A 22,830-nucleotide genomic window follows, 5' to 3' on the forward strand; every position below is an offset into this window, starting at 1 on the left:
ACAGTTTCCATTGGACATGATGTACAGTTTCCATTGGACACCCTGTACTATTTCCGTAGGACAAGGTGTACATTTTCTGTTGGACACGGTGTACAATTTTGGACACAGTGTACAGTTTCCACTGGACACGGTGTTCAGTTTCCATTGGACATGCTGTTCTGTTTCCGTAGGATACGGAGTACAGTTTCCGTAGGACCCGGTGTACATTTTCCGTTGGATACCGTGTACAGTTTACGTTGGACACGGTGTACACATTGCGTTGCACATGGTGTACAGATTCCATTGGACGTGGTGTACAGGTTGCATTGGACATGGTGTACTGTTTCCGTTGAACACGGTGTACAGTTTTCTTTTGATACGGTGTACAGTTTCCGTTGGACACGGTGTACACTTTGCGATGGTCACAGTGTACAGTTTGCATTGGACACGGTGTACAGTTTCCGTTGGACACGGTGTACAGTTTCCGTTGGACACAGTGTACTGTTTGCGTTGGACATGGTGAACTCTTTGTGTTGTACACGGTGTACTGATTCCATTGGATACAGTGTACAGATTCTGTTGGACATGGTATACAGATTCCGTTGGACATGGTGTACAGTTTCCGTTGGACACAGTTTACTGTTTGCGTTGGACACGGTGTACAGTTTCCGTTGGACACGGTGTACAGCTTCCGTTGGACATGCTGTACAGTTTACGTTGGATACGGTGTACAGTTTCCATTGGACACGGTTTACTCTTTGCGTTGGACACAGTGTACTGTTTCTTGTTGGACAGGCTGCACTCTTTCCATTGGACACAGTGCACTGTTTCCATTGGAAAGGGTGTACAGTTTCCGTTGGACATGATGTAGAGTGTGCATTGAATATGGTGTACTTTTTCCATTGGACACGGTGTACAGTTTTCGTTGGACACCTTTTGCTCTTTCCGTTGGAAACGGTGTACAGTTTCCATTGGACACAGTGTACAGTTTCCTTTGGACACGGTGTACTGTTTCCGTTGGACTTGGTGCTCAGTTTCAGTTGTACACGGTGTACTGTTTTCGTTGGACACGGTGTACTGTTCCATTGGACACGGTGTACAGTTTCCGTTGGACACGGTGTACAGTTTCTGTTGGACACGGTGTACAATTTTGGACACAGTGTACAGTTTCCACTGGACACGGTGTTCAGTTTCCATTGGACATGCTGTTCTGTTTCCGTAGGATACGGAGTACAGTTTCCGTAGGACACGGTGTACATTTTCCGTTGGATACCGTGTACAGTTTACGTTGGACACGGTGTACACATTGCGTTGGACATGGTGTACAGATTCCATTGGACGTGGTGTACAGGTTGCATTGGACATGGTGTACTGTTTCCGTTGGACACGGTGTACAGTTTTCTTTTGACACGGTGTACAGTTTCCGTTGGACACGGTGTACACTTTGCGATGGACACAGTGTACAGTTTGCATTGGACACAGTGTACTGATTCCTTTGGACACGGTGTACAGATTCTGTTGGACACAGCGTACTGTTTCCATTGGACACGGTGTACAGTTTCCGTTGGACACGGTGTACAGTTTCCGTTGGACACAGTGCACTGTTTGCGTTGGACATGGTGAACTTTTTGTGTTGGACACGGTGTACAAATTCCATTGGACACGGTGTACAGATTCCATTGGATATGGTATACAGATTCTGTTGTACACGGTGTACAGTTTCCATTGGACACAGTGTACTGTTTGCATTGGTCAATGTGTACAGTTTCCATTGGACACGGTTTACTGTTTGCGTTGGACACAGTGTACTCTTTTTGTTGGACAGGCTGCACTGTTTCCATTGGACACAGTGTACTGTTTCCGTTGGAAAGGGTGTACAGTTTCCGTTGGACATGGTGTACAGTGTGCATTGAATATGGTGTACTTTTTGCATTGGACACGGTGTACAGTTTTTTTGGACACCTTGTGCTCTTTCCGTTGGAAACGGTGTACAGTTTCCATTGGACACAGTGTACATTTTCTGTTGGACACGGTGTACTGTTTCCATTGGACTTGGTGCACAGTTTCAGTTAGACACGGTGCACTGTTCTCATTGGACATGGTGTACTGTTTCATTGGACACGGTGTATAGTTTCTGTTGGACATGGTGTGCATTTTCCGTTGGACACAGTGTACATTTTCCGTTGGACATGGTGTACAGTTTCCGTTTGACATGGTGCACAGTTTGCATTGGACACAGACTACTGTTTCCGTTGGACACGGTGTACTGTTTGCATTGTACATGCTGTACAGTTTCCGTTGGACATGGTGTATTGTTTCCATTGGACATGGTGTACAGTTTCCATTGCACACGGTGCACATTTTGCGTTGGACACAGTGTACTGTTTCCATTGGACATGCTCTACAGTTTCTGTAGGACACGGTGTACTCTTTCCATTGTACACGGCATACAGTTTCCGTTGGACACGGTGCGCAGTTTGCGTTGGACACATTGTACAGTTTCCTTTGGACACGGTGTACTGTTTCTTTTGAACACGGTGTACTTTTTGCTTTGGACACGGTGTACAGTTTCCGTTGGACACGCTGTAAAGTTTCTGTTGGACACGGTGTATAGTTTCTGTTGGACATGGTGTACACTTTCCGTTGCACATGGTGCACAGTTTGCATTGGACACGGTTTACTGTTTGCATTGGACATGCTGTACAGTTTCCGTTGGACACAGTGTATTGTTTCCATTGGACATGGTGTGCAGTTTCTGTTGGGCACGGTGTACTTTTTGCATTGGACACGGTGTACTGTTTCCATTGGACATGCTCTACAGTTTCCGTGGGACACGGTGTACTCTTTCCATTGGACACGGTGTACAGTTTCCATTGGACACGGTGCATAGATTGCGTTGGACACGTTGTACAGTTTCCATTGGACATGGTGTACTGTTTCCGTTGGACACGGTGTACTTTTTGTGTTGGACACAGTGTACATTTTAGGTTGGACATGGTGTACAGTTTCCATTGGACACGGTGTACAGATTGTATTGGACATGGTGTACAGTTTCCGTTGGACCCGATGTACAGATTGCATTGGACATGGTGTACAGTTTCAGTTGGACACGGTGTACACTTTGCAATGGACATGGTTAACAATTTGCGTTGGACACGGTGTACAGTTTGCATTGGACACAGTGTACAGTTTGCATTGGACACGGTGTAAAGTTTCTGTTGGACACAGTGTACAGTTTCCATTGGACACGGTGTACAGTTTCCGTTGGACACAGGTTACTGTTTGCGTTGGACAAGGTGTACAGTTTCCATGGGATATGGTGTACAGTTCCCATTGGACACTGTGTACAGTTTCCATTGGACATGATGTACAGTTTCCATTGGACACCCTGTACTATTTCCGTAGGACAAGGTGTACATTTTCTGTTGGACACGGTGTACAATTCTGGACACAGTGTACAGTTTCCACTGGACACGGTGTTCAGTTTCCATTGGACATGCTGTTCTGTTTCCGTAGGATACGGAGTACAGTTTCCGTAGGACACGGTGTACATTTTCCGTTGGATACCGTGTACAGTTTACGTTGGACACGGTGTACACATTGCGTTGCACATGGTGTACAGATTCCATTGGACGTGGTGTACAGGTTGCATTGGACATGGTGTACTGTTTCCGTTGGACACGGTGTACAGTTTTCTTTTGATACGGTGTACAGTTTCCGTTGGACACGGTGTACACTTTGCAATGGTCACAGTGTACAGTTTGCATTGGACACGGTGTACAGTTTCCGTTGGACACGGTGTACAGTTTCCGTTGGACACAGTGTACTGTTTGCGTTGGACATGGTGAACTCTTTGTGTTGTACACGGTGTACTGATTCCATTGGACACAGTGTACAGATTCCGTTGGACATGGTATAAAGATTCCGTTGGACATGGTGTACAGTTTCCGTTGGACACAGTTTACTGTTTGCGTTGGACACGGTGTACAGTTTCCGTTGGACACGGTGTACAGCTTCCGTTGGACATGCTGTACAGTTTACGTTGGATACGGTGTACAGTTTCCATTGGACACGGTTTACTCTTTGCGTTGGACACAGTGTACTGTTTCTTGTTGGACAGGCTGCACTCTTTCCATTGGACACAGTGCACTGTTTCCATTGGAAAGGGTGTACAGTTTCCGTTGGACATGATGTAGAGTGTGCATTGAATATGGTGTACTTTTTCCATTGGACACGGTGTACAGTTTTCGTTGGACACCTTTTGCTCTTTCCGTTGGAAACGGTGTACAGTTTCCATTGGACACAGTGTACACTTTCCTTTGGACACGGTGTACTGTTTCCGTTGGACTTGGTGCTCAGTTTCAGTTGTACACGGTGTACTGTTTTCATTGGACACGGTGTACTGTTCCATTGGACACGGTGTACAGTTTCCGTTGGACACGGTGTACAGTTTCTGTTGGACACGGTGTACAATTTTGGACACAGTGTACAGTTTCCACTGGACACGGTGTTCAGTTTCCATTGGACATGCTGTTCTGTTTCCGTAGGATACGGAGTACAGTTTCCGTAGGACACGGTGTACATTTTCCGTTGGATACCGTGTACAGTTTACGTTGGACACGGTGTACACATTGCGTTGGACATGGTGTACAGATTCCATTGGACGTGGTGTGCAGGTTGCATTGGACATGGTGTACTGTTTCCGTTGGACACGGTGTACAGTTTTCTTTTGACACGGTGTACAGTTTCCGTTGGACACGGTGTACACTTTGCGATGGACACAGTGTACAGTTTGCATTGGACACGGTGTACAGTTTCCGTTGGAAACGGTGTACAGCTTCCGTTGGACACGGTGTACAGTTTCCGTTGGACACAGTGTACTGTTTGCGTTGGACATGGTGAACTCTTTGTGTTGTACACGGTGTACTGATTCCATTGGACACAGTGTACAGATTCCGTTGGTCATGGTGTACTGTTTCTGTTGGACATGGTGTACAGTTTCCGTTTGACACAGTTCACTGTTTGCATTGGAGACGGAAAACTGTTTCCGTTGGACTCGGTGCACTGTTTGCATTGTACATGCTGTACAGTTTCCATTGGACACGGTGTATTGTTTCCATTGGACATGGTGTACAGTTTCCATTGGACACTGTGTACATTTTGAGTTGGACACAGTGTACTGTTTCCATTGGACATGCTCTGCAGTTTCTGTAGGACACGGTGTACTCTTTCCATTGTACACGGCCTACAGTTTCCGTTGGACATGGTGCACAGTTTGCATTGGAAACGTTGTACAGTTTCCTTTGGACGCGGTGTACTGTTTCCGTTGGACACGGTGTACAGTTTCTGTTGGACACAGTGTACATTTTCCGTTGTACATGATGTACAGTTTCCATTTGACACGGTGCACAGTTTGCATTGGACAGGGTGTGCCGTTTGCATTGGACATGCTGTACAGTTTCCGTTGGACACGGTTTATTGTTTCCATTGGACATGGTGTACAGTTTCCGTTGGACACGGTGTACCTTTTGCGTTGGACACGGTGTACTGTTTCCATTGGACATGCTCTACAGTTTCCGTAGGACATGGTGTACTCTTTCCATTGGACACGGGGCATATATTGCGTTGGACATGTTGTAAGGTTTCCATTGGACACTATGTACTGTTTCCGTTGGACACGGTGTACTTTTTACGTTGGACACAGTGTACAGTTTCCATTGGACATGGTGTATATTTACTGTTGGACACGGTGTACAGTTTCCATTGGACACGGTGTACAGTTTGTATTCGACACGGTGTACAGTTTCCATTGGACACGGTGTACTGTTTGCCTTGGACATGGTGTACAGTTTCAGTTGGAAACTGTGTACACTTTGTGATGGACAGGGTGTACAATTTGCATTGGACATGGTGTACACTTTGCTTTGGACACAGTGTACAGTTTGCGTTGGACATGGTGTACAGTTTCTGTTGGACACGGTGTACAGTTTCCTTTGGACACGGTGCATAGATTGCGTTGGACATGTTGTACAGTTTCCATTGGACACAATGTACTGTTTCCGTTGGACACGGTGTACCTTTTACGTTGGACACAGCGTACAGTTTCCGTTGGACATGGTGTATATTTACTGTTGGAAATGGTGTACAGTTTCCATTGGACACGGTGTACAGTTTGTTTGGAAACGTGTACAGTTTCCGTTGGACACGGAGTACAGTTTTCGTTGGACACCTTTTGCTCTTTCCATTGGAAACGGTGTACAGTTTCCATTGGACACAGTGTACAGTTTCCTTTGGACACGGTGTACTGTTTCCGTTGGACTTGGTGCTCAGTTTCAGTTGGACACGATGTACTGTTTCCGTTGGACACGGTGTATATTTACTGTTGGACATGGGGTACAGTTTCCATTGGACACGGTGTACAGTTTTCGTTTGACACCTTTTGCTCTTTCCGTTGGAAACGGTGTACAGTTTCCATTGGACACAGTGTACAGTTTCCTTAGGACACGGTGTACTGTTTCCATTGGACTTGGTGCTCAGTTTCAGTTGGACACGGTGTAGTCTTTTCATTGGACACGGTGTACTGTTCCATTGGACACAGGGTACAGGTTCCGTTGGACATGGTGTACACTTTCCGTTGGACATGGTGTACTGTTTCTGTTGGACATGGTGTACAGTTTCCGTTTGACACAGTTCACTGTTTGCATTGGACACGGACTACTGTTTCCGTTGGACTCGGTGTACTGTTTGCATTGTACATGCTGTACAGTTTCCATTGGACACAGTGTATTGTTTCCATTGGACATGGTGTACAGTTTCCTTTGGAAACGGTGTACAGATTGCATTGGACATGGTGTACAGTTTCAGTAGGACACGGTGTACACTTTGCGGTGGACATGGTGGACAATTTGCGTTGGACATGGTGTACAGTTTGCATTGGACACTGTGTACAGTTTGCGTTGGACATGGTGCACAGTTTCTGTTGGACATGGTGTACAGTTTACTTTGGACACGGTGTACAGTTTCCATTGGACACAGTTTACTGTTTGCGTTGGACATTGTGTACAGTTTCCATGGGACATGGTGTACAGTTCCCATTGGACACAGTGTACAGTTTCTGTTGGTCATGATGTACAGTTTCCATTGGACACCCTGTACTATTTCCGGAGGACAAGGTGTACAATTTCTGTTGGACAAGGTGTACAGTTTCCGTTGGACACGTCGTACAATTTTGGACACAGTGTACATTTTCCATTGGACACGGTGTTCAGTTTCCATTGGACACGCTGTACTGCTTCCGTAGGATACGGAGAACAGTTTCCGTAGGACACGGTGTACAGTTTCCGTTGGATACCGTGTACAGTTTCCGTTGGACACGGTGTACACTTTGCGTTGGAGATGGTGTACAGATTCCATTGGACATGGTGTACAGATTGTATTGGACATGGTGTACAGTTTCCGTTGGACACGGTGTACAGTTTGCTTTTGACACGGTGTACAGTTTCCGTTGGACACGGTGTACACTTTGCGATGGACACAGTGTACAGTTTGCATTGGACACAGTGTACTGATTCCTTTGGACACGGTGTACAGATTCTGTTGGACACAGCGTACTGTTTCCATTGGACACTGTGTACAGTTTCCGTTGGACATGGTGTACAGTTTCCGTTGGACACAGTGCACTGTTTGCGTTGGACATGGTGAACTTTTTGTGTTGGACACGGTGTACAAATTCCATTGGACACGGTGTACAGATTCCATTGGATATGGTATACAGATTCTGTTGTACACGGTGTACAGTTTCCATTGGACACAGTGTACTGTTTGCGTTGGTCAATGTGTACAGTTTCCATTGGACACGGTTTACTGTTTGCGTTGGACACAGTGTACTCTTTTTGTTGGACAGGCTGCACTGTTTCCATTGGACACAGTGTACTGTTTCCGTTGGAAAGGGTGTACAGTTTCCATTGGACATGGTGTACAGTGTGCATTGAATATGGTGTACTTTTTGCATTGGACACGGTGTACAGTTTTTTTGGACACCTTGTGCTCTTTCCGTTGGAAACGGTGTACAGTTTCCATTGGACACATTGTACATTTTCTGTTGGACACGGTGTACTGTTTCCATTGGACTTGGTGCACAGTTTCATTTAGACACGGTGCACTGTTCTCATTGGACATGGTGTACTGTTTCATTGGACACGGTGTATAGTTTCTGTTGGACATGGTGTGCATTTTCCGTTGGACACAGTGTACATTTTCTGTTGGACATGGTGTACAGTTTCCGTTTGACATGGTGCACAGTTTGCATTGGACACAGACTACGGTTTCCGTTGGACACGGTGTACTGTTTGCATTGTACATGCTGTACAGTTTCCGTTGGACATGGTGTATTGTTTCCATTGGACATGGTGTACAGTTTCCATTGCACACGGTGCACATTTTGCGTTGGACACAGTGTACTGTTTCCATTGGACATGCTCTACAATTTCTGTAGGACACGGTGTACTCTTTCCATTGTACACGGCATACAGTTTCCGTTGGACACGGTGCACAGTTTGCGTTGGACACATTGTACAGTTTCCTTTGGACACGGTGTACTGTTTCTTTTGAACACGGTGTACTTTTTGCTTTGGACACGGTGTACAGTTTCCGTTGGACACGCTGTAAAGTTTCTGTTCGACACGGTGTATAGTTTCTGTTGGACATGGTGTACACTTTCCGTTGCACATGGTGCACAGTTTGCATTGGACACGGTTTACTGTTTGCATTGGACATGCTGTACAGTTTCCGTTGGACACAGTGTATTGTTTCCATTGGACATGGTGTGCAGTTTCTGTTGGGCACGGTGTACTTTTTGCATTGGACACGGTGTACTGTTTCCATTGGACATGCTCTACAGTTTCCGTGGGACACGGTGTACTCTTTCCATTGGACACGGTGTACAGTTTCCATTGGACACGGTGCATAGATTGCGTTGGACACGTTGTACACTTTCCATTGGACATGGTGTACTGTTTCCGTTGGACACGGTGTACTTTTTGTGTTGGACACGGTGTACATTTTAGGTTGGACATGGTGTACAGTTTCCATTGGACATGGTGTACAGATTGTATTGGACATGGTGTACAGTTTCCGTTGGACCCGATGTACAGATTGCATTGGACATGGTGTACAGTTTCAGTTGGACACGGTGTACACTTTGCAATGGACATGGTGAACAATTTGCGTTGGACACGGTGTACAGTTTGCATTGGACACAGTGTACAGTTTGCATTGGACACGGTGTACAGTTTCTGTTGGACACGGTGTACAGTTTCCATTGGACACGGTGTACAGTTTCCGTTGGACACAGGTTACTGTTTGCGTTGGACAAGGTGTACAGTTTCCATGGGATATGGTGTACAGTTCCCATTGGACACTGTGTACAGTTTCCATTGGACATGATGTACAGTTTCCATTGGACACCCTGTACTATTTCCGTAGGACAAGGTGTACATTTTCTGTTGGACACGGTGTACAATTTTGGACACAGTGTACAGTTTCCACTGGACACGGTGTTCAGTTTCCATTGGACACGGTGTACAGTTTCCGTTGGACACAGGTTACTGTTTGCGTTGGACAAGGTGTACAGTTTCCATGGGATATGGTGTACAGTTCCCATTGGACACTGTGTACAGTTTCCATTGGACATGATGTACAGTTTCCATTGGACACCCTGTACTATTTCCGTAGGACAAGGTGTACATTTTCTGTTGGACACGGTGTACAATTTTGGACACAGTGTACAGTTTCCACTGGACACGGTGTTCAGTTTCCATTGGACATGCTGTTCTGTTTCCGTAGGATACGGAGTACAGTTTCCGTAGGACACGGTGTACATTTTCCGTTGGATACCGTGTACAGTTTACGTTGGACACGGTGTACACATTGCGTTGGACATGGTGTACAGATTCCATTGGACGTGGTGTACAGGTTGCATTGGACATGGTGTACTGTTTCCGTTGGACACGGTGTACAGTTTTCTTTTGACACAGTGCACTGTTTCCATTGGAAAGGGTGTACAGTTTCCGTTGGACATGATGTAGAGTGTGCAACGCAAACATTGAATATGGTGTACTTTTTCCATTGGACACGGTGTACAGTTTTCGTTGGACACCTTTTGCTCTTTCCGTTGGAAACAGTGTACAGTTTCCATTGGACACAGTGTACAGTTTCCTTTGGACACGGTGTACTGTTTCCGTTGGACTTGGTGCTCAGTTTCAGTTGTACACGGAGTACTGTTTTCGTTGGACACGGTGTACTGTTCCATTGGACACGGTGTACAGGTTCCGTTGGACACGGTGTACAGTTTCTGTTGGACACGATGTACAATTTTGGACACAGTGTACAGTTTCCACTGGACACGGTGTTCAGTTTCCATTGGACATGCTGTTCTGTTTCCGTAGGATACGGAGTACAGTTTCCGTTGGACACGGTGTACAGCTTCCGTTGGACATGCTGTACAGTTTACGTTGGACACGGTGTACAGTTTCCATTGGACACGGTTTACTCTTTGCGTTGGACACAGTGTACTGTTACTTGTTGGACAGGCTGCACTCTTTCCATTGGACACAGTGCACTGTTTCCATTGGAAAGGGTGTACAGTTTCCGTTGGACATGATGTAGAGTGTGCATTGAATATGGTGTACTTTTTCCATTGGACACGGAGTACAGTTTTCGTTGGACACCTTTTGCTCTTTCCGTTGGAAACGGTGTACAGTTTCCATTGGACACAGTGTACAGTTTCCTTTGGACACGGTGTACTGTTTCCGTTGGACTTGGTGCTCACTTTCAGTTGTACACGGAGTACTGTTTTCGTTGGACACGGTGTACAGTTCCATTGGACACGGTGTACAGGTTCCGTTGGACACGGTGTACAGTTTCTGTTGGACACGATGTACAATTTTGGACACAGTGTACAGTTTCCACTGGACACGGTGTTCAGTTTCCATTGGACATGCTGTTCTGTTTCCGTAGGATACGGAGTACAGTTTCCGTAGGACACGGTGTACATTTTCCATTGGATACCGTGTACAGTTTACGTTGGACACGGTGTACACATTGCGTTGGACATGGTGTACAGATTCCATTGGACGTGGTGTACAGGTTGCATTGGACATGGTGTACTGTTTCCGTTGGACACGGTGTACAGTTTTCTTTTGACATGGTGTACAGTTTCCGTTGGACACGGTGTACACTTTGCGATGGACACAGTGTACAGTTTGCATTGGACACGGTGTACAGTTTCCGTTGGAAATGGTGTACAGCTTCTGTTGGACACAGCATACTGTTTCCATTGGACACGGTGTACAGTTTCCGTTGGACACGGTGTACAGTTTCCGTTGGACACAGTGTACTGTTTGCGTTGGACATGGTGAACTCTTTGTGTTGTACACGTTGTACTGATTCCATTGTACACAGTGTACAGATTCCGGTGGACATGGTATACAGATTCCGTTGGACATGGTGTACAGTTTCCGTTGGACACAGTTTACTGTTTGCGTTGGACACGGTGTACAGTTTCCGTTGGACACGGTGTACAGCTTCCGTTGGACATGCTGTACAGTTTACGTTGGACACGGTGTACAGTTTCCATTGGACACGGTTTACTCTTTGCGTTGGACACAGTGTACTGTTTCTTGTTGGACAGGCTGCACTCTTTCCATTGGACACAGTGCACTGTTTCCATTGGAAAGGGTGTACAGTTTCCGTTGGACATGATGTAGAGTGTGCATTGAATATGGTGTACTTTTTCCATTGGACACGGTGTACAGTTTTCGTTGGACACCTTTTGCTCTTTCCGTTGGAAACGGTGTACAGTTTCCATTGGACACAGTGTACAGTTTCCTTTGGACACGGTGTACTGTTTCCGTTGGACTTGGTGCTCAGTTTCAGTTGTACACGGAGTACTGTTTTCGTTGGACACGGTGTACTGTTCCATTGGACACGGTGTACAGGTTCCGTTGGACACGGTGTACAGTTTCTGTTGGACACGATGTACAATTTTGGACACAGTGTACAGTTTCCACTGGACACGGTGTTCAGTTTCCATTGGACATGCTGTTCTGTTTCCGTAGGATACGGAGTACAGTTTCCGTTGGACATGGTGTACAGCTTCCGTTGGACATGCTGTACAGTTTACGTTGGACACGGTGTACAGTTTCCATTGGACACGGTTTACTCTTTGCGTTGGACACAGTGTACTGTTTCTTGTTGGACAGGCTGCACTCTTTCCATTGGACACAGTGCACTGTTTCCATTGGAAAGGGTGTACAGTTTCCGTTGGACATGATGTAGAGTGTGCATTGAATATGGTGTACTTTTTCCATTGGACACGGAGTACAGTTTTCGTTGGACACCTTTTGCTCTTTCCGTTGGAAACGGTGTACAGTTTCCATTGGACACAGTGTACAGTTTCCTTTGGACACGGTGTACTGTTTCCGTTGGACTTGGTGCTCAGTTTCAGTTGTACACGGAGTACTGTTTTCGTTGGACACGGTGTACTGTTCCATTGGACACGGTGTACAGGTTCCGTTGGACACGGTGTACAGTTTCTGTTGGACACGATGTACAATTTTGGACACAGTGTACAGTTTCCACTGGACACGGTGTTCAGTTTCCATTGGACATGCTGTTCTGTTTCCGTAGGATACGGAGTACAGTTTCCGTAGGACACGGTGTACATTTTCCATTGGATACCGTGTACAGTTTACGTTGGACACGGTGTACACATTGCGTTGGACATGGTGTACAGATTCCATTGGACGTGGTGTACAGGTTGCATTGGACATGGTGTACTGTTTCCGTTGGACACGGTGTACAGTTTTCTTTTGACATGGTGTACAGTTTCCGTTGGACACGGTGTACACTTTGCGATGGACACAGTGTACAGTTTGCATTGGACACGGTGTACAGTTTCCGTTGGAAACGGTGTACAGCTTCTGTTGGACACAGCATACTGTTTCCATTGGACACGGTGTACAGTTTCCGTTGGACACGGTGTACAGTTTCCGTTGGACACAGTGTACTGTTTGCGTTGGACATGGTGAACTCTTTGTGTTGTACACGTTGTACTGATTCCATTGTACACAGTGTACAGATTCCGTTGGACATGGTATACAGATTCCGTTGGACATGGTGTACAGTTTCCGTTGGACACAGTTTACTGTTTGCGTTGGACACGGTGTACAGTTTCCGTTGGACACGGTGTACAGCTTCCGTTGGACATGCTGTACAGTTTACGTTGGACACGGTGTACAGTTTCCATTGGACACGGTTTACTCTTTGCGTTGGACACAGTGTACTGTTTCTTGTTGGACAGGCTGCACTCTTTCCATTGGACACAGTGCACTGTTTCCATTGGAAAGGGTGTACAGTTTCCGTTGGACATGATGTAGAGTGTGCATTGAATATGGTGTACTTTTTCCATTGGACACGGTGTACAGTTTTCGTTGGACACCTTTTTCTCTTTCCGTTGGAAACGGTGTACAGTTTCCATTGGACACAGTGTACAGTTTCCTTTGGACACGGTGTACTGTTTCCGTTGGACTTGGTGCTCAGTTTCAGTTGTACACGGTGTACTGTTTTCGTTGGACACGGTGTACTGTTCCATTGGACACGGTGTACAGGTTCCGTTGGACATGGTGTACAGTTTCTGTTGGACGCGGTGTACTGTTTCTGTTGCACACGGTGTACAGTTTCCGTTTGACACAGTTCACTGTTTGCATTGAAGACGGAAAACTGTTTCCGTTGGACTCGGTGCACTGTTTGCATTGTGCATGCTGTACAGTTTCCATTGGACACGGTGTATTGTTTCCATTGGACATGGTGTACAGTTTCCATTGGACACTGTGTACATTTTGAGTTGGACACAGTGTACTGTTTCCATTGGACATGCTCTGCAGTTTCTGTAGGACACGGTGTACTCTTTCCATTGTACACGGCGTACAGTTTCCGTTGGACACGGTGCGCAGTTTGCATTGGAAACGTTGTACAGTTTCCTTTGGACGCGGTGTACTGTTTCCGTTGGACACGGTGTACAGTTTCTGTTGGACACAGTGTACATTTTCCGTTGTACATGATGTACAGTTTCCGTTTGACACGGTGCACAGTTTGCATTGGACAGGGTGTGCCGTTTGCATTGGACATGCTGTACAGTTTCCGTTGGACACGGTTTATTGTTTCCATTGGACATGGTGTACAGTTTCCGTTGGACACGGTGTACCTTTTGCGTTGGACACGGTGTACTGTTTCCATTGGACATGCTCTACAGTTTCCGTAGGACATGGTGTACTCTTTCCATTGGACACGGTGTACAGTTTGTATTGGACACGTGTACAGCTTCCATTGGACACGGTGTACAGTTTGTATTGGACACGTGTACAGTTTCCATTGGACACGGTGTACAGTTTTCGTTGGACACCTTTTGCTCTTTCCGTTGGACATGTTGTACAGTTTGCGTTGGACACGGTGTACAGTTTCAGTTGGACACGCTGTACAGTTTCCGTTGGACATGGTGTACAGTTTTCGTTGGACACCTTTTGCTCTTTCCGTTGGACACGGTGTACAGTTTGCGATGGACACGGTGTACAATTTGCATTGGACATGGTGTAAACTTTGCATTGGATACAGTGTACAGTTTGTGTTGGGATGGTGTACAGTTTCTGTTGGACACGGTGTACCGTTTCCGTTGGACATGGTGCATAGTTCACGTTGGAAATGTTGTACAGTTTCCTTTGGACACGGTGTACTTTTTGTGTTGGACATGGTGTGCAGTTTCCGTTGTACATGTTGTACAGTTTCCGTTTGACACGGTGCACAGTTTGCATTGGACACAGTGTACTGTTTGCATTGGACATGCTGCACAGTTTCCGTTGGACATGGTGTATTGTTTCCATTGGACATGGTGTTCAGTTTTCATTGGGCACGGTGTACTTTTTGCATTGGACACGGTATACTGTTGCCATTGGACATGCTCTACAGTTTCCGTAGGACATGGTGTACTCTTTCCATTGGACACGGTGTACAGTTTCCATTGGACACAGTGCATAGATTGCATTGGAAATGTTGTACAGTTTCCATTGGACACGATGTACTGTTTCCGTTGGACACGGTGTACTTTTTACATTGGACACAGTGTACAGTTTCCATTGGACATGGTGTATATTTACTGTTGGATATGGTTTACAGTTTCCATTGGACACAGTGTACAGTTTTTATTGGACATGGTGTACAGTTTCCATTGGACACGGTGTACTCTTTCCATTGTACACGGCGTACAGTTTCTGTTGGACATGGTGCACAGTTTCCGTTGGACACAGTGTACTGTTTGCGTTGGACATGGTGAACTCTTTGTGTTGTACACGTTGTACTGATTCCATTGTACACAGTGTACAGATTCCGGTGGACATGGTATACAGATTCCGTTGGACATGGTGTACAGTTTCCGTTGGACACAGTTTACTGTTTGCGTTGGACACGGTGTACAGTTTCCGTTGGACATGGTGTACAGCTTCCGTTGGACATGCTGTACAGTTTACGTTGGACACGGTGTACAGTTTCCATTGGACACGGTTTACTCTTTGCGTTGGACACAGTGTACTGTTTCTTGTTGGACAGGCTGCACTCTTTCCATTGGACACAGTGCACTGTTTCCATTGGAAAGGGTGTACAGTTTCCGTTGGACATGATGTAGAGTGTGCATTGAATATGGTGTACTTTTTCCATTGGACACGGTGTACAGTTTTCGTTGGACACCTTTTGCTCTTTCCGTTGGAAATGGTGTACAGTTTCCATTGGACACAGTGTACAGTTTCCTTTGGACACGGTGTGCTGTTTCCGTTGGACTTGGTGCTCAGTTTCAGTTGTACACGGAGTACTGTTTTCGTTGGATACGGTGTACTGTTCCATTGGACACGGTGTACAGGTTCCGTTGGACATGGTGTACAGTTTCCGTTGGACGCGGTGTACTGTTTCTGTTGGACACGGTGTACAGTTTCCGTTTGACACAGTTCACTGTTTGCATTGGAGACGGAAAACTGTTTCCGTTGGACTCGGTGCACTGTTTGCACTGTGCATGCTGTACAGTTTCCATTGGACACGGTGTATTGTTTCCATTGGACATGGTGTACAGTTTCCATTGGACACTGTGTACATTTTGAGTTGGACACAGTGTACTGTTTCCATTGGACATGCTCTGCAGTTTCTGTAGGACACGGTGTACTCTTTCCATTGTACACGGCGTACAGTTTCCGTTGGACAGGGTGCACAGTTTGCATTGGAAACGTTGTACAGTTTCCTTTGGACGCGGTGTACTGTTTCCGTTGGACACGGTGTAGTTTCTGTTGGACACAGTGTACATTTTCCGTTGTACATGATGTACAGTTTCCGTTTGACACGGTGCACAGTTTGCATTGGACAGCGTGTGCCGTTTGCATTGGACATGCTGTACAGTTTCCGTTGGACACGGTTTATTGTTTCCATTGGACATGGTGTACAGTTTCCGTTGGACACGGTGTACCTTTTGCGTTGGACACGGTGTACTGTTTCCATTGGACATGCTCTACAGTTTCCGTAGGACATGGTGTACTCTTTCCATTGGACACGGTGTACAGTTTGTATTGGACACGTGTACAGCTTCCATTGGACACGGTGTACAGTTTGTATTGGACACGTGTACAGTTTCCATTGGACACGGTGTACAGTTTTCGTTGGACACCTTTTGCTCTTTCCGTTGGACATGTTGTACAGTTTGCGTTGGACACGGTGTACAGTTTCAGTTGGACACGCTGTACAGTTGCCGTTGGACATGGTGTACAGTTTTCGTTGGACACCTTTTGCTCTTTCCGTTGGACACGGTGTACAGTTTGCGATGGACACGGTGTACAATTTGCATTGGACATGGTGTAAACTTTGCATTGGATACAGTGTACAGTTTGTGTTGGGATGGTGTACAGTTTCTGTTGGACACGGTGTACAGTTTCCGTTGGACACGGTGTACCGTTTCCGTTGGACATGGTGCATAGTTCACGTTGGAAATGTTGTACAGTTTCCTTTGGACACGGTGTACTTTTTGTGTTGGACATGGTGTGCAGTTTCCGTTGTACATGTTGTACAGTTTCCGTTTGACACGGTGCACAGTTTGCATTGGACACAGTGTACTGTTTGCATTGGACATGCTGCACAGTTTCCGTTGGACATGGTGTATTGTTTCCATTGGACATGGTGTTCAGTTTTCATTGGGCACGGTGTACTTTTTGCATTGGACACGGTATACTGTTGCCATTGGACATGCTCTACAGTTTCCGTAGGACATGGTGTACTCTTTCCATTGGACACGGTGTACAGTTTCCATTGGACACGGTGCATAGATTGCATTGGAAATGTTGTACAGTTTCCATTGGACACGATGTACTGTTTCCGTTGGACACGGTGTACTTTTTACATTGGACACAGTGTACAGTTTCCATTGGACATGGTGTATATTTACTGTTGGACATGGTTTACAGTTTCCATTGGACACAGTGTACAGTTTTTATTGGACATGGTGTACAGTTTCCATTGGACACGGTGTACTCTTTCCATTGTACACGGCGTACAGTTTCTGTTGGACATGGTGCACAGTTTCCGTTGGACACAGTGTACTGTTTGCGTTGGACATGGTGAACTCTTTGTGTTGTACACGTTGTACTGATTCCATTGTACACAGTGTACAGATTCCGGTGGACATGGTATACAGATTCCGTTGGACATGGTGTACAGTTTCTGTTGGACACAGTTTACTGTTTGCGTTGGACACGGTGTACAGTTTCCGTTGGACACGGTGTACAGCTTCCGTTGGACATGCTGTACAGTTTACGTTGGACACGGTGTACAGTTTCCATTGGACACGGTTTACTCTTTGCGTTGGACACAGTGTACTGTTTCTTGTTGGACAGGCTGCACTCTTTCCATTGGACACAGTGCACTGTTTCCATTGGAAAGGGTGTACAGTTTCCGTTGGACATGATGTAGAGTGTGCATTGAATATGGTGTACTTTTTCCATTGGACACGGTGTACAGTTTTCGTTGGACACCTTTTGCTCTTTCCGTTGGAAACGGTGTACAGTTTCCATTGGACACAGTGTACAGTTTCCTTTGGACACGGTGTACTGTTTCCGTTGGACTTGGTGCTCAGTTTCAGTTGTACACGGAGTACTGTTTTCGTTGGACACGGTGTACTGTTCCATTGGACACGGTGTACAGGTTCCGTTGGACATGGTGTACAGTTTCCGTTGGACGCGGTGTACTGTTTCTGTTGGACACGGTGTACAGTTTCCGTTTGACACAGTTCACTGTTTGCATTGGAGACGGAAAACTGTTTCCGTTGGACTCGGTGCACTGTTTGCATTGTGCATGCTGTACAGTTTCCATTGGACACGGTGTATTGTTTCCATTGGACATGGTGTACAGTTTCCATTGGACACTGTGTACATTTTGAGTTGGACACAGTGTACTGTTTCCATTGGACATGCTCTGCAGTTTCTGTAGGACACGGTGTACTCTTTCCATTGTACACGGCGTACAGTTTCCGTTGGACACGGTGCACAGTTTGCATTGGAAACGTTGTACAGTTTCCTTTGGACGCGGTGTACTGTTTCCGTTGGACACGGTGTAGTTTCTGTTGGACACAGTGTACATTTTCCGTTGTACATGATGTACAGTTTCCGTTTGACACGGTGCACAGTTTGCATTGGACAGCGTGTGCCGTTTGCATTGGACATGCTGTACAGTTTCCGTTGGACACGGTTTATTGTTTCCATTGGACATGGTGTACAGTTTCCGTTGGACACGGTGTACCTTTTGCGTTGGACACGGTGTACTGTTTCCATTGGACATGCTCTACAGTTTCCGTAGGACATGGTGTACTCTTTCCATTGGACACGGTGTACAGTTTGTATTGGACACGTGTACAGCTTCCATTGGACACGGTGTACAGTTTGTATTGGACACGTGTACAGTTTCCATTGGACACGGTGTACAGTTTTCGTTGGACACCTTTTGCTCTTTCCGTTGGACATGTTGTACAGTTTGCGTTGGACACGGTGTACAGTTTCAGTTGGACACGCTGTACAGTTGCCGTTGGACATGGTGTACAGTTTTCGTTGGACACCTTTTGCTCTTTCCGTTGGACACGGTGTACAGTTTGCGATGGACACGGTGTACAATTTGCATTGGACATGTTGTAAACTTTGCATTGGATACAGTGTACAGTTTGTGTTGGGATGGTGTACAGTTTCTGTTGGACACGGTGTACAGTTTCCGTTGGACACGGTGTACCGTTTCCGTTGGACATGGTGCATAGTTCACGTTGGAAATGTTGTACAGTTTCCTTTGGACACGGTGTACTTTTTGTGTTGGACATGGTGTGCAGTTTCCGTTGTACATGTTGTACAGTTTCCGTTTGACACGGTGCACAGTTTGCATTGGACACAGTGTACTGTTTGCATTGGACATGCTGCACAGTTTCCGTTGGACATGGTGTATTGTTTCCATTGGACATGGTGTTCAGTTTTCGTTGGGCACGGTGTACTTTTTGCATTGGACACGGTATACTGTTGCCATTGGACATGCTCTACAGTTTCCGTAGGACATGGTGTACTCTTTCCATTGGACACGGTGTACAGTTTCCATTGGACACGGTGCATAGATTGCATTGGAAATGTTGTACAGTTTCCATTGGACACGATGTACTGTTTCCGTTGGACACGGTGTACTTTTTCCATTGGACACAGTGTACAGTTTCCATTGGACATGGTGTATATTTACTGTTGGACATGGTTTACAGTTTCCATTGGACACAGTGTACAGTTTTTATTGGACATGGTGTACAGTTTCCATTGGACACGGTGTACTCTTTCCATTGTACACGGCGTACAGTTTCTGTTGGACATGGTGCACAGTTTCCGTTGGACACAGTGTACTGTTTGCGTTGGACATGGTGAACTCTTTGTGTTGTACATGTTGTACTGATTCCATTGTACACAGTGTACAGATTCCGGTGGACATGGTATACAGATTCCGTTGGACATGGTGTACAGTTTCCGTTGGACACAGTTTACTGTTTGCGTTGGACACGGTGTACAGTTTCCGTTGGACACGGTGTACAGCTTCCGTTGGACATGCTGTACAGTTTACGTTGGACACGGTGTACAGTTTCCATTGGACACGGTTTACTCTTTGCGTTGGACACAGTGTACTGTTTCTTGTTGGACAGGCTGCACTCTTTCCATTGGACACAGTGCACTGTTTCCATTGGAAAGGGTGTACAGTTTCCGTTGGACATGATGTAGAGTGTGCATTGAATATGGTGTACTTTTTCCATTGGACACGGTGTACAGTTTTCGTTGGACACCTTTTGCTCTTTCCGTTGGAAACGGTGTACAGTTTCCATTGGACACAGTGTACAGTTTCCTTTGGACACGGTGTACTGTTTCCGTTGGACTTGGTGCTCAGTTTCAGTTGTACACGGAGTACTGTTTTCGTTGGACATGGTGTACTGTTCCATTGGACACGGTGTACAGGTTCCGTTGGACACGGTGTACAGTTTCTGTTGGACCGATGTACAATTTTGGACACAGTGTACAGTTTCCACTGGACACGGTGTTCAGTTTCCATTGGACATGCTGTTCTGTTTCCGTAGGATACGGAGTACAGTTTCCGTTGGACACGGTGTACAGCTTCCGTTGGACATGCTGTACAGTTTACGTTGGACACGGTGTACACTTTCCATTGGACACGGTTTACTCTTTGCGTTGGACACAGTGTACTGTTTCTTGTTGGACAGGCTGCACTCTTTCCATTGGACACAGTGCACTGTTTCCATTGGAAAGGGTGTACAGTTTCCGTTGGACATGATGTAGAGTGTGCATTGAATATGGTGTACTTTTTCCATTGGACACGGAGTACAGTTTTCGTTGGACACCTTTTGCTCTTTCCGTTGGAAACGGTGTACAGTTTCCATTGGACACAGTGTACAGTTTCCTTTGGACACGGTGTACTGTTTCCGTTGGACTTGGTGCTCACTTTCAGTTGTACACGGAGTACTGTTTTCGTTGGACACGGTGTACTGTTCCATTGGACACGGTGTACAGGTTCCGTTGGACACGGTGTACAGTTTCTGTTGGACACGATGTACAATTTTGGACACAGTGTACAGTTTCCACTGGACACGGTGTTCAGTTTCCATTGGACATGCTGTTCTGTTTCCGTAGGATACGGAGTACTGTTTCCGTAGGACACGGTGTACATTTTCCATTGGATACCGTGTACAGTTTACGTTGGACACGGTGTACACATTGCGTTGGACATGGTGTACAGATTCCATTGGACGTGGTGTACAGGTTGCATTGGACATGGTGTACTGTTTCCGTTGGACACGGTGTACAGTTTTCTTTTGACATGGTGTACAGTTTCCGTTGGACACGGTGTACACTTTGCGATGGACACAGTGTACAGTTTGCATTGGACACGGTGTACAGTTTCCGTTGGAAATGGTGTACAGCTTCTGTTGGACACAGCATACTGTTTCCATTGGACACGGTGTACAGTTTCCGTTGGACACGGTGTACAGTTTCCGTTGGACACAGTGTACTGTTTGCGTTGGACATGGTGAACTCTTTGTGTTGTACACGTTGTACTGATTCCATTGTACACAGTGTACAGATTCCGTTGGACATGGTATACAGATTCCGTTGGACATGGTGTACAGTTTCCGTTGGACACAGTTTACTGTTTGCGTTGGACACGGTGTACAGTTTCCGTTGGACACGGTGTACAGCTTCCGTTGGACATGCTGTACAGTTTACGTTGGACACGGTGTACAGTTTCCATTGGACACGGTTTACTCTTTGCGTTGGACACAGTGTACTGTTTCTTGTTGGACAGGCTGCACTCTTTCCATTGGAAACAGTGCACTGTTTCCATTGGAAAGGGTGTACAGTTTCCGTTGGACATGATGTAGAGTGTGCATTGAATATGGTGTACTTTTTCCATTGGACACGGTGTACAGTTTTCGTTGGACACCTTTTTCTCTTTCCGTTGGAAACGGTGTACAGTTTCCATTGGACACAGTGTACAGTTTCCTTTGGACACGGTGTACTGTTTCCGTTGGACTTGGTGCTCAGTTTCAGTTGTACACGGTGTACTGTTTTCGTTGGACACGGTGTACTGTTCCATTGGACACGGTGTACAGGTTCCGTTGGACATGGTGTACAGTTTCTGTTGGACGCGGTGTACTGTTTCTGTTGGACACGGTGTACAGTTTCCGTTTGACACAGTTCACTGTTTGCATTGGAGACGGAAAACTGTTTCCGTTGGACTCGGTGCACTGTTTGCATTGTGCATGCTGTACAGTTTCCATTGGACACGGTGTATTGTTTCCATTGGACATGGTGTACAGTTTCCATTGGACACTGTGTACATTTTGAGTTGAACACAGTGTACTGTTTCCATTGGACATGCTCTGCAGTTTCTGTAGGACACGGTGTACTCTTTCCATTGTACACGGCGTACAGTTTCCGTTGGACACGGTGCGCAGTTTGCATTGGAAACGTTGTACAGTTTCCTTTGGACGCGGTGTACTGTTTCCGTTGGACACGGTGTACAGTTTCTGTTGGACACAGTGTACATTTTCCGTTGTACATGATGTACAGTTTCCGTTTGACACGGTGCACAGTTTGCATTGGACAGGGTGTGCCGTTTGCATTGGACATGCTGTACAGTTTCCGTTGGACACGGTTTATTGTTTCCATTGGACATGGTGTACAGTTTCCG

Source organism: Carcharodon carcharias, chromosome 13, assembly GCF_017639515.1.
Source record: "Carcharodon carcharias isolate sCarCar2 chromosome 13, sCarCar2.pri, whole genome shotgun sequence".
NCBI lineage: Eukaryota > Metazoa > Chordata > Chondrichthyes > Lamniformes > Lamnidae > Carcharodon > Carcharodon carcharias.